Raw genomic sequence first — 9751 nt, 5'->3', positions numbered from 1 at the left:
TGAGATTTCTTTGTTCTCTGGAATCATTTTAAACATCGGAGCGTCCTCCAGTATTGATTCATAGACATAACTATAATCAGAGACAATCTCATGAGAGGGATTCTATACATTGATGATTGGTTTGTGCCTTACTCGCCCTCTTCTTCCTTGGGTGAGTGTCAATCGAACCAAGTGGCCTCCCCCTCTTCTTTGGGGAGCCACGGCCTCAACCACACCTCCACTAAGTGTGGTTGCAGTGCCTCTATCTGCGGCACCGTGCCCCTTGTTGGGGACTTCTAACCTTGCAGGCACATTTGCAGCTGGTATATGTGATCTCGTCACTTTTGTGATATCAGTAAACGCATCAGGCATCAAATCTGCTACGTTCTGAAGATCGATTATTCTTTTCACTTCACTTTCACTTTGTGAAGTGCGGGGATCAAAATGAGACAGAGTGGGGACAAACCACGATAATTCCTGTCGTTCCCTTGGAAAATCCTTTTTCCTATCTCCCCCTAACGACGGGAAGACTGTCTCATCAAGTGACAATCCGCAAATCTAGCGGTAAAGAGATCGCCTGTCAAGAGTTCCAAGTAGCGGATAATTGTTGGGGATTCGTATCCAACATAAATACTTAATCGTCTCTGAGGACCCATTTTGGTGCGCTGTGGGAGCGCAATAGGCACATATACTGCGCAACCAAATATGCGTAAATGTGAAATGTCAGGCTCATATCCAGTTACCAACTGGTACGCAGAAAATGGTTGGCTAGCAGTAGGTCTGAAACGAATAAGTAAAGCTGCGTGCAATATTGCATAACCCCAGGCAGATATAGGCAGGTTGGTGCGCATAACCAATGCCCTGCCACCATCTGTAGCTTTTTGATGGTGGCTTCTGCAAGACCATTTTGTGTATGCACATGGGGTACAGGATGCTCTACATCGATCCCAATAGACATGCAATATTCATCAAATGCTTTTGATGTAAACTCTCCAGCGTTATCAAGCCTTATAGACTTGATAGGGTGATCAGGGTGATGAGCCCTTAAGCGTATAATCTGTGCTAGGAGTTTTGCAAATGCAGCATTTCTTGTGGACAATAAAATGACATGTGACCAGTGTGTCGAAGCATCCACCAGAACCATAAAGTACTTGAATGGTCCGCATTCTGGATGGATAGATCCACAGATATCTCCTTGTATCCTTTGTAAGAATGGAATGTTTTGTATTTTTAGCATAGGAAGGTCTCGTTCCTATTTTTGCTAAAGAGCAGGCTTTGCAAAACGAGTAATGTGCCTTTGAAATAGTCAATGAGGCATAATGGGATGGAGGTAGTGTTTCTGGTACTTCAGAAAGCAATGACTGCATTTGAGCAGTACTAGGACCAACACCGTGCAGTGTGGCGAATTTTTCTCCCATTTTATTTTTAACTCGATGTTTGCCTCAAAATCGTCTCGGCCAAAATTAGAGGCCGAGGGACTTGTGGTCCAATTGTCCTTCTTGATACGCAGGCGTGCCAACTCGCGGCCAATTGGCCAAGCGAGGTTTTGATAAGAATTGCGCTTGATCTGACTTCTTTCAAGTGACTGTGGGCCGAGGAAGGAACCGTCTCGGCCGCTGGGTTCTCTTGCCTTTGTTGCAAGGACTTTCGGCGTCTTCACCGATGTTGCTTCTAAAAAGATATTTTTGATATAGGTTGCAGAAAGTAAAGTGCGAAAAGTGAAAGAACAAGAATCTAAATGCGAATTAATTAAATTGCATAAAATTTAAAGAGACTGAAGAGTAAATTGCAGGAAAGATAAAGTGCGGAAGGTAAAGAAAGCGATAAAAATTAAAGTAGGCTAGAGAAAGAATGAAAAGATTGATATTGTAGAGAATTTGATGTATTGATTTTGAGTTGTGTTGGTCGGGGACCTTTTACAATGACCTAGGAGGGTCGTATTTATGCAGTCACATACATAAGGTTTAGGAAATAAATTACAACTAAATTAAATGAATTTCGATCTTAATGACCGAAATTAAGATATGCTCCATATTATCTCATTCCTTAACCGCACTATTAGTACTTCCTTCTTACGACACCATTATATTTGATTTGTTTTAATTTCTGCAATATTGTCTTCAATGCCTTCAAACTCAATAACATCTCGGCATTAATTATATCAAAGAATAATTATTGCCGTTATTTCCTTCCCTTCTCATTTCTTCTCCAAAAGTTAATATCTAATAAAATCTCATAAATATGAAATTTATCGAGTATCAACAAGAAAAGCACTATATTTTCCTCATCGATTCTATCGGCCAATTGATTTACGGGCCGGTTTACCAAAAATAGGTACAAACATAGCCCCCCCCAGTTCCTTGAGCCTCGGCTTGAGCCGAGTGGTTAAGGAACTAGTGAATAATGTCGGCCTCGTTATCGAGTGAACTCTTGGGCAAGAGAAGAAAATTACTCTTGGCCTAACATCAAAAATATTTTCCAGCCATAATCATAGAGAACCATGGCCTTTTACGGCTGCCGAATCACAAGATGGCTGCCGACAAACAATTCTTTCTCCTCTTGGTGGTATGCTTATAAATGTTTAGCTCCAAAACTTTCAAATTTACAAATGCTTGTTGCATGATAGCACTTTTGCAATTGAAAATTAAAATGAGATTCATACCTTTATTGGCTACACGTCTCCATTCCACAATTAATAAGCCATCAAGGTCACCATTCACCTTTAAATATCGGCTCTAGTTTTGCAGTAGCATGCTTACTGTTTTTACAACCATGCATCACCAACTTCTCCTTTTTATAAAAGCTCTCGGCCACTTTACTTTCTTTTGGCCGTTAAAAATCGCTTGTATTTTTTTTTTTTTTTTGGAAACGAAGGCAAGAAAACAGAACGTGAAAATTATCGTAGCCAATTTGGAGGAGGCCAACGATGTTTTATTGCAAACTTGGAATTTCTTTTGTTTGTGGCCTTTGATTCAAGCAAATGGAGGCACTATAACATTGAATTTGAATAACTTATATCTTCTTGATCTTCAACCACTAAGTAGGCTGAACGTTGAAGCTCACCAAGTGTATTTAAATGACCCACTTCGGCTTTCATTTCAAACTTGGCCGATTTTGATTTTTCTAGGTCAGTTTTATCTCCGACAATCATGTCAAAGTGTACAAGCTCCTCACTTAAATAATCAACTTCTTGATGGTGCATTAGCCCTCCGAGTGGATCAAAGCTATGAATTCCGTCATCTTCATATGTCTCATAAATAGGCTCAATGTCGAAATTAAATTTGGGCTCACCATCTGGAGGAAAATCAACCTCCTTGTCAAAAATGCAACAATATTGAGGTTGCGTTTTGGGTGTTTGTAAACGGCATGGCTATTGAAATCAACAAAACTTTTGCACGCAGCATAACTGTACCTCCCATTGACACCATATATTGAACTTGAGCCGTTTGAATTCCGCTCAGAGAAACTCATTGTGAATACGCCTAAAACATTAGTGTCCCACTGGGCGTGCCAAAAGATGTTTGCCTCAAAATCGTCTCGGCCAAAATTAGAGGCCGAGAGACTTATGGTCCAATTGTCCTTCTTGATACGCAGGCGTGCCAACTCGCGGCCAATTGGCCAAGCGAGGCTTTGATAAGATTTGCGCTTGATCTGACTTCTTTCAAGTGACTGTGGGCCGAGGAAGGAACCGTCTCGGCCGCTGGGTTCTCTTGCCTTTGTTGCAAGGACTTTCGGCGTCTTCACCGATGTTGCTTCTAAAAAGATATTTTTGATATAGGTTGAAGAAAGTAAAGTGCAAAAAGTGAAAGAACAAGAATCTAAATGCGAATTAATTAAATTGCATAAAATTTAAAGAGACTGAAGAGTAAATTGCAGGAAAGATAAAGTGTGGAAGGTAAAGAAAGCGATAAAAATTAAAGTAGGCTAGAGAAAGAATGAAAAGATTGATATTGTAGAGAATTTGATGTATTGATTTTGAGTTGTGTTGGTCGGGGACCTTTTACAATGACCTAGGAGGGTCGTATTTATGCAGTCACATACATAAGGTTTAGGAAATAAATTACAATTAAATTAAATGAATTTCGATCTTAATGACCGAAATTAAGATATGCTCCATATTACTTCATTCCTTAACCGCACTATTACTACTTCCTTCTTACGGCGCCATTATATTTGATTTGTTTTAATTTCTGCAATATTGTCTTCAATGCCTTCAAACTCAATAACATCTCGGCATTAATTATATCAAAGAATAATTATTGCCGTTATTTCCTTCCCTTCTCACTTCTTGCCCAAAAGTTAATATCTAATAAAATCTCATAAATATGAAATTTGTCGAGTATCAACAAGAAAAGCACTATATTTTCCTCATCTATCGGCCAATTGATTTACGGGCCGGTTTACCAAAAATAGGTACAAACACTCGAATGAAGGGATGTCTGTATGAGTTCTTTAAAATACGGATCATCATGTCACGACCGGGATGCCCTACGTGGTCGTGTCAAAGCATGTATGAGTCAGTGTCCCACATTTCATTGTTGGTGACAACATAGGATTCAATAATCTGAATCGTAGTGAAGTACAGTCCACTAGATTGACTCATAAGTTTCTCTAAAATGTGTTTCCTTCCACATTCATTAGAGGTAATATAAATGTATTCAGTTCCATTCTCACAGTGTGTTTCTACATGATAGTTGTTGGCACAAATATTTTTGAATCTTTAACAAGGTTCAATTAGCTCTTGGTGCATACAGAGCGTCTGTGACATTAAATATATCTCATATTCTTTAGAGTATTTCTATGTTAGGTAGAATGATAATCTTTTCATTCTAGTAATTTTTTTTTTTCTAGATGTATTGCTTTACATCGTTATAGTGCTTTTTCGAACCCTATAAATATGTGTAGTAAATAAATTTGAATAAATTCAGTGCTTCAGAATAAAATTCAAAATTTATTAATAAGCCAACGATAATCAAATCAATGTCTTGTTCTAATTCATCAAACCATTATTGAAATAAACTTTAAGACCAAGTAATAGTCTAACTAAAAATGAGGCATTATGCCTTCACAACTGATTTTGGAAAATAAAGTAAATAAAGCAGATCAGTCAAAATCTGGGGCATCGGTTGACTGAGCAAGTTCCTTGTTGCCATTAAAGTCTGCAATTGTGAGGTTGACGTCTGGGTCATGGCCTCCTTCTTCCATATAGTGAGCCTCTTGTTCTTTAGACTCCCTATACCTCTTGTAATTGGCTGCTACTCTGTTGCTTGCTTGGCAGTTCTTGTACCAATGCCCAATGACTCCACACCTATAGCATGGTTCATTGCCAACTGTATTCTGTTTGACTGAAGGGTTCTTAGGTGCCCTTTGCACCTTGTTTCCATGACCACTAGGGCCAACACCACCATCTCTGCGCCATACATTGGGAGGGCCTCCACGGCCCATATCACGACCCCCATGTCCCTTGCCACGTGGTGCATTGTTGCCACGTGGGTAGGGATCAGCACGTCCAACCCTCTTTGCATTGGGGTTCTTTCCACCTTTCACTTTGCCATAATTAGCCTCAGGAATTTTCTTTGTTCCAACAGGCCTGGCATTGTTGTTTAACAGAACCTCATTATGCCTCTCAGCCACTTGCAGTAGGTTGATCAGCTTGTTGAAGGTTGTGATTCGTTTGTTATCATACTCCAGCCTATACTGGTTTGCTAGTATAATTACTGAAGTAGGAAAAGTGGAAAGAGTCTTCTGGATCATATCATCTTCTGTGAGTTCATTTCCACAGAAATTTAGACGTGCCTTTAGGCGCAACATGTCCTTGTTGAAGTCATTGACCCTTTTGTAGTCAAGCAAGCGGATTTCATTCCACTGAACGGTCAGTTCTGGGAGTAAGGTGTCATGAATGTTCCCAAAACGTCCCTTAAGGGCATCCCACAGTTCTTTAGGTGTCTTCAACTGAAGGTATTCCCAGCGTAGGCTAGGATCAATATGTCACCTCAAAAACATTAAGGCATTTGCTTTCACCTTGTCAGACGGTCCATTGTCTTTGGGGTCGGTAATGGTGGCAGTGTAGTCTCTTGCCACAAAGGCAGTTTCCACATCGGAAACCCAACGGTGGTACTCAAGTCCGTCTGAGTCCAAAATGTCAAATTCAGGTCGAGGTGGATCAGCCATCTACATAAACAAGAGAGAAGAAATAAATTACGCAGTCATAAAGACATCCACGTGAATTATTTTCCAAACTTATGAATTAGATTTCAAGACCAAGATTCGTAATGGTCACATTTTTTTTTCTCGATGCTATGTAAAAATACTTTATCATAGTAAGTGTGTGTATAATGCGCATGAATTTTCATTATCATGGCAAAATGGAATTTTATATGTTGCATTACAAAAATAATTATAACACATTTAATAATAAATAAAACATAGCATACATAAAAAAAAAATAAACTACATGGCATGCTCAAATTTCATAAATAATATATAACAAAATATATATATATGGCATGCTCAAAAATAAAATATATACAATAAAATATATAATCATATTTAAAGATAATCATATAAAGCATAAATAACAAGACATGCTTTAAATGATCAAAATTATCTAACTAAACATGCTCAATAACAAAATATAATAAAGGCATAAAAAGCATGCTTAAAAATAGAAAATAAAATTCACATACTTGATTAAAATCATAAAATAAAATAAAGAAAACATACTTGATTTCGAGAAAATAAAACAATCCTAGCACACGCGCGTGTTGATGCAGGCGTGCGTGGCGATGTTTTTGGGCTTGAGAAAACTAGGCCGCTTCCTCTCCCTTTTCAGCAGTGGGCTTTGATCTTTTTTTTCTGGGCCTGGTCTTTTCTTTGGGCCTTCTCTTTTTTCTTTTCTTTTTCTGTTTTTTTTTTCGTTTCTGGGCCTGCAAGGCCTGCTTTTTTTATTTTTTTTATTTGGGCCGGGTGTATACTTGGGCCCTTCTCTTTCTTTTTTTTTCGGGCTGGGATTCCCCCCTTTTTTTTTCCGACCGGACCTTTTCTTTGGGCCGGTTTACTTTTTCTTTCTCTCTGTTTTTTTTTTTTCTCTCTCTTTTTCTTTCCTCTCTTCTTCTTTCTCTGATTCTTTCTTTTCTCTCTGTTTGTTTTTCGGTTTGCAGGAAGAAGAAACTTGTGCAGATGCCGGTCTGGACGAGGGCGCTGGGGCGCTGGGTTTGGGCTAGGCCGGGGCGGGGCTGGGACCGGTGCAGGAGACGAGCGGATCCCAGCTGGCCAATCCGAGCGTTGGCGGAGGCGCTGCTGCAGATGGGCTGCCGGATTCTTCAGCGATCTGTGCTGGGATCTGCGCTGTGGGCTGCGCGGGTGGGCTGGCCGCGTGGGTAGGAGGACGGACTAGGCTGGAGCAGGGTTGCTGGCCGGTTTGGATCGGTGCTGCTGGCCGGTTTGGATCGGTGCAGTGATGGAATTTGGTTGAGGCCGGCTAGAATGGTGGGTCAGCCGGTGTTGCAGGCTCAGGGGGCGGTCTGGGCGAGCAGGAGGTGGCTGCGCAGGCGGTGGCTAGGCAGGGCTTGCGGTCCCCGATCTGGTCGAAGGCGTGGGTGTAGGCTGCAAGATTTTTTTTTTTTTTTGAGAATTGTTGGTGGTGGCAGAATAAGAAATTTTTTTTCCTCTAGGGTTGTTGATTTTTTTCTTTGGCTATTGGCTCTGAGCGTGCTGATAACGTGTTAAAGTAAAATGACAATTGGAATTGGTCTGCTCATTTCATTTCATAACCCCTTTATATAGGGAGAGAATTACAATGGAAAGAACAATTACAATGATGACATTAACTATTGATTGGTCCGTAATCCATGCTGATTGATGGTAATTGCTAATTGCTTGATTCCCTCTCCGTCAATCACTTTGACGAAGGCACATAATGTGTTTTTCCTTTAACAGTATAATATTTATGTCTTGCTAGTTATTTGAAAAAGAGAAATACAGGAAGTTACAGATGAGAATAATGGGAAGTTATCGAGAGATGATGGTAGCGGGAAGTTATTTACGTACATATAGGCTAAGGTTAGTAGAAAAATATCTGCAGATGAGTTTTTATCAAATAATTTTTTTTATTATTTACTATAATAACCTTTAAATATTAAAAATTATTTGAAACCTAATATTATGATGTGGGGTTTTTATGTGTTTTCACTAATGAAATTAAATTAACATTACACGTACTAAAAATGACATATACATTCCCATCTCAACTAGGCCTCATCATTTAACCCGCAGATCAAATAGGCCTATGGAGGCCCGCCTCGGTGGGTAGAGGGTTGGGCTTGGTTTAGGGGTTTCAAACCCGGCCCGGCCCATAGCCTGATGACCTGAATTTTCGTTATTTAATTCTTACAAATGAACCAGTTGTACGATGTTGTTTGTGAAATGGAATTATTTTTGGACGAATAATTATTCAGAAAACGTCATTTAAGGGGGCGTGAAGGTTGACTTTTTATACGTTGAGTTTCTCCAAAAACTTTCTTCACAAAAGTCATAGAGCATTTCGATACAAATTCGTGGACATGCACACATAAATCGGAGTTTGTACGAGAGAGTTATGATTAACGGAAGTTTCTGCTATTTTTGGTAATTATTATAAACAAAATTTCCGTTTTGGGAAAAATCATAATTAACTTTTTTAGAAACTTTCCAAAATTAGGAACCCCCCAAACGCTCCATTCTCTCATTTCGAAAGCGTCGACTCGACCCGGACCCGTTTCATTAACCCGGCCGGAACTCGCTCCTCCAGCAACGCCAGACCACAGCACCTACAGTGGCCTCTAGCGCGGATTCTCATCCACCATGGCGTATCGAAGCAGCGAAACTTGGTGGCGGTAGACTCGATCGGTTCTCCCGATTAGGGCGACGGCAGGACATGAAACCGGTCACGTTTTGCTCCTGGTCGTGTTCTCTTTCGATCCTTGGTGGTGGTTTTGATCGATTCTCAGTGTAGAGTTGCAACTCTCAGTGAACAGTGATTTTTGGCTTGCGGCGACGATCTAGGCCGAATTGGCCCAAGTCTCAGGTATTAAAGTTGATCCCTGTAGTGTAAACTCCATTTTGGACAGTTGGATCAAGCTGGTTTTGAGTTTGGAACAGCGGTGCGTGCGGTACATGTGCAGCTGCCTGTGGCGACGCGTGGCTGCGCGTTCGGCCATGTTTGGGGAAATTTATTTCTTCCTTTTTCATCTACTCATCGATACGAGCATTTTGATATATAATATGTAATTTTTGGAGATCGTTTAATAATGCTAGGGTTTTCTGTAATTTTGAATTATTCAGTTTTTGTTCCGTGAGGATCCGACCATTCGATCGATTGGTAGTTCTAACATATTAATCGTAGGAGTATTCTGGAGACTTTGGGTGATCTCTGTTGAAGTTACGCCTTGATTGGCTTTACTTATGAGTTTTAGTTCAAATGAGAGATTCAGACTTTAATCGCTTTGTGATTTGTGTACTGAATTGAGACCGTATTTTCCTTAGATGCTTGACAGAATGCGTTATGTAAGTATCTAGTTGTGTGGAGACGTTATAGGAATTTCGAGGTGACTAATCTCACAACGTTAATTTACGAACGGACTTACCTTATCGTTTTGGGAGTTATTTATTTAACTGCAAACTGTAATTGGTCATAGTGGCTTTCCTGAGCGAATGACTACATGTGTGTGTGTGTGTGATATATATATATATATATATATATATATATATATATATATATATATATATTCTTGTG

Source organism: Rosa rugosa, chromosome 5 (assembly GCF_958449725.1).
Source record: "Rosa rugosa chromosome 5, drRosRugo1.1, whole genome shotgun sequence".
In the NCBI taxonomy this organism is placed as follows: domain Eukaryota; kingdom Viridiplantae; phylum Streptophyta; class Magnoliopsida; order Rosales; family Rosaceae; genus Rosa; species Rosa rugosa.
Note: the sequence above shows the minus strand (reverse complement) of the source record.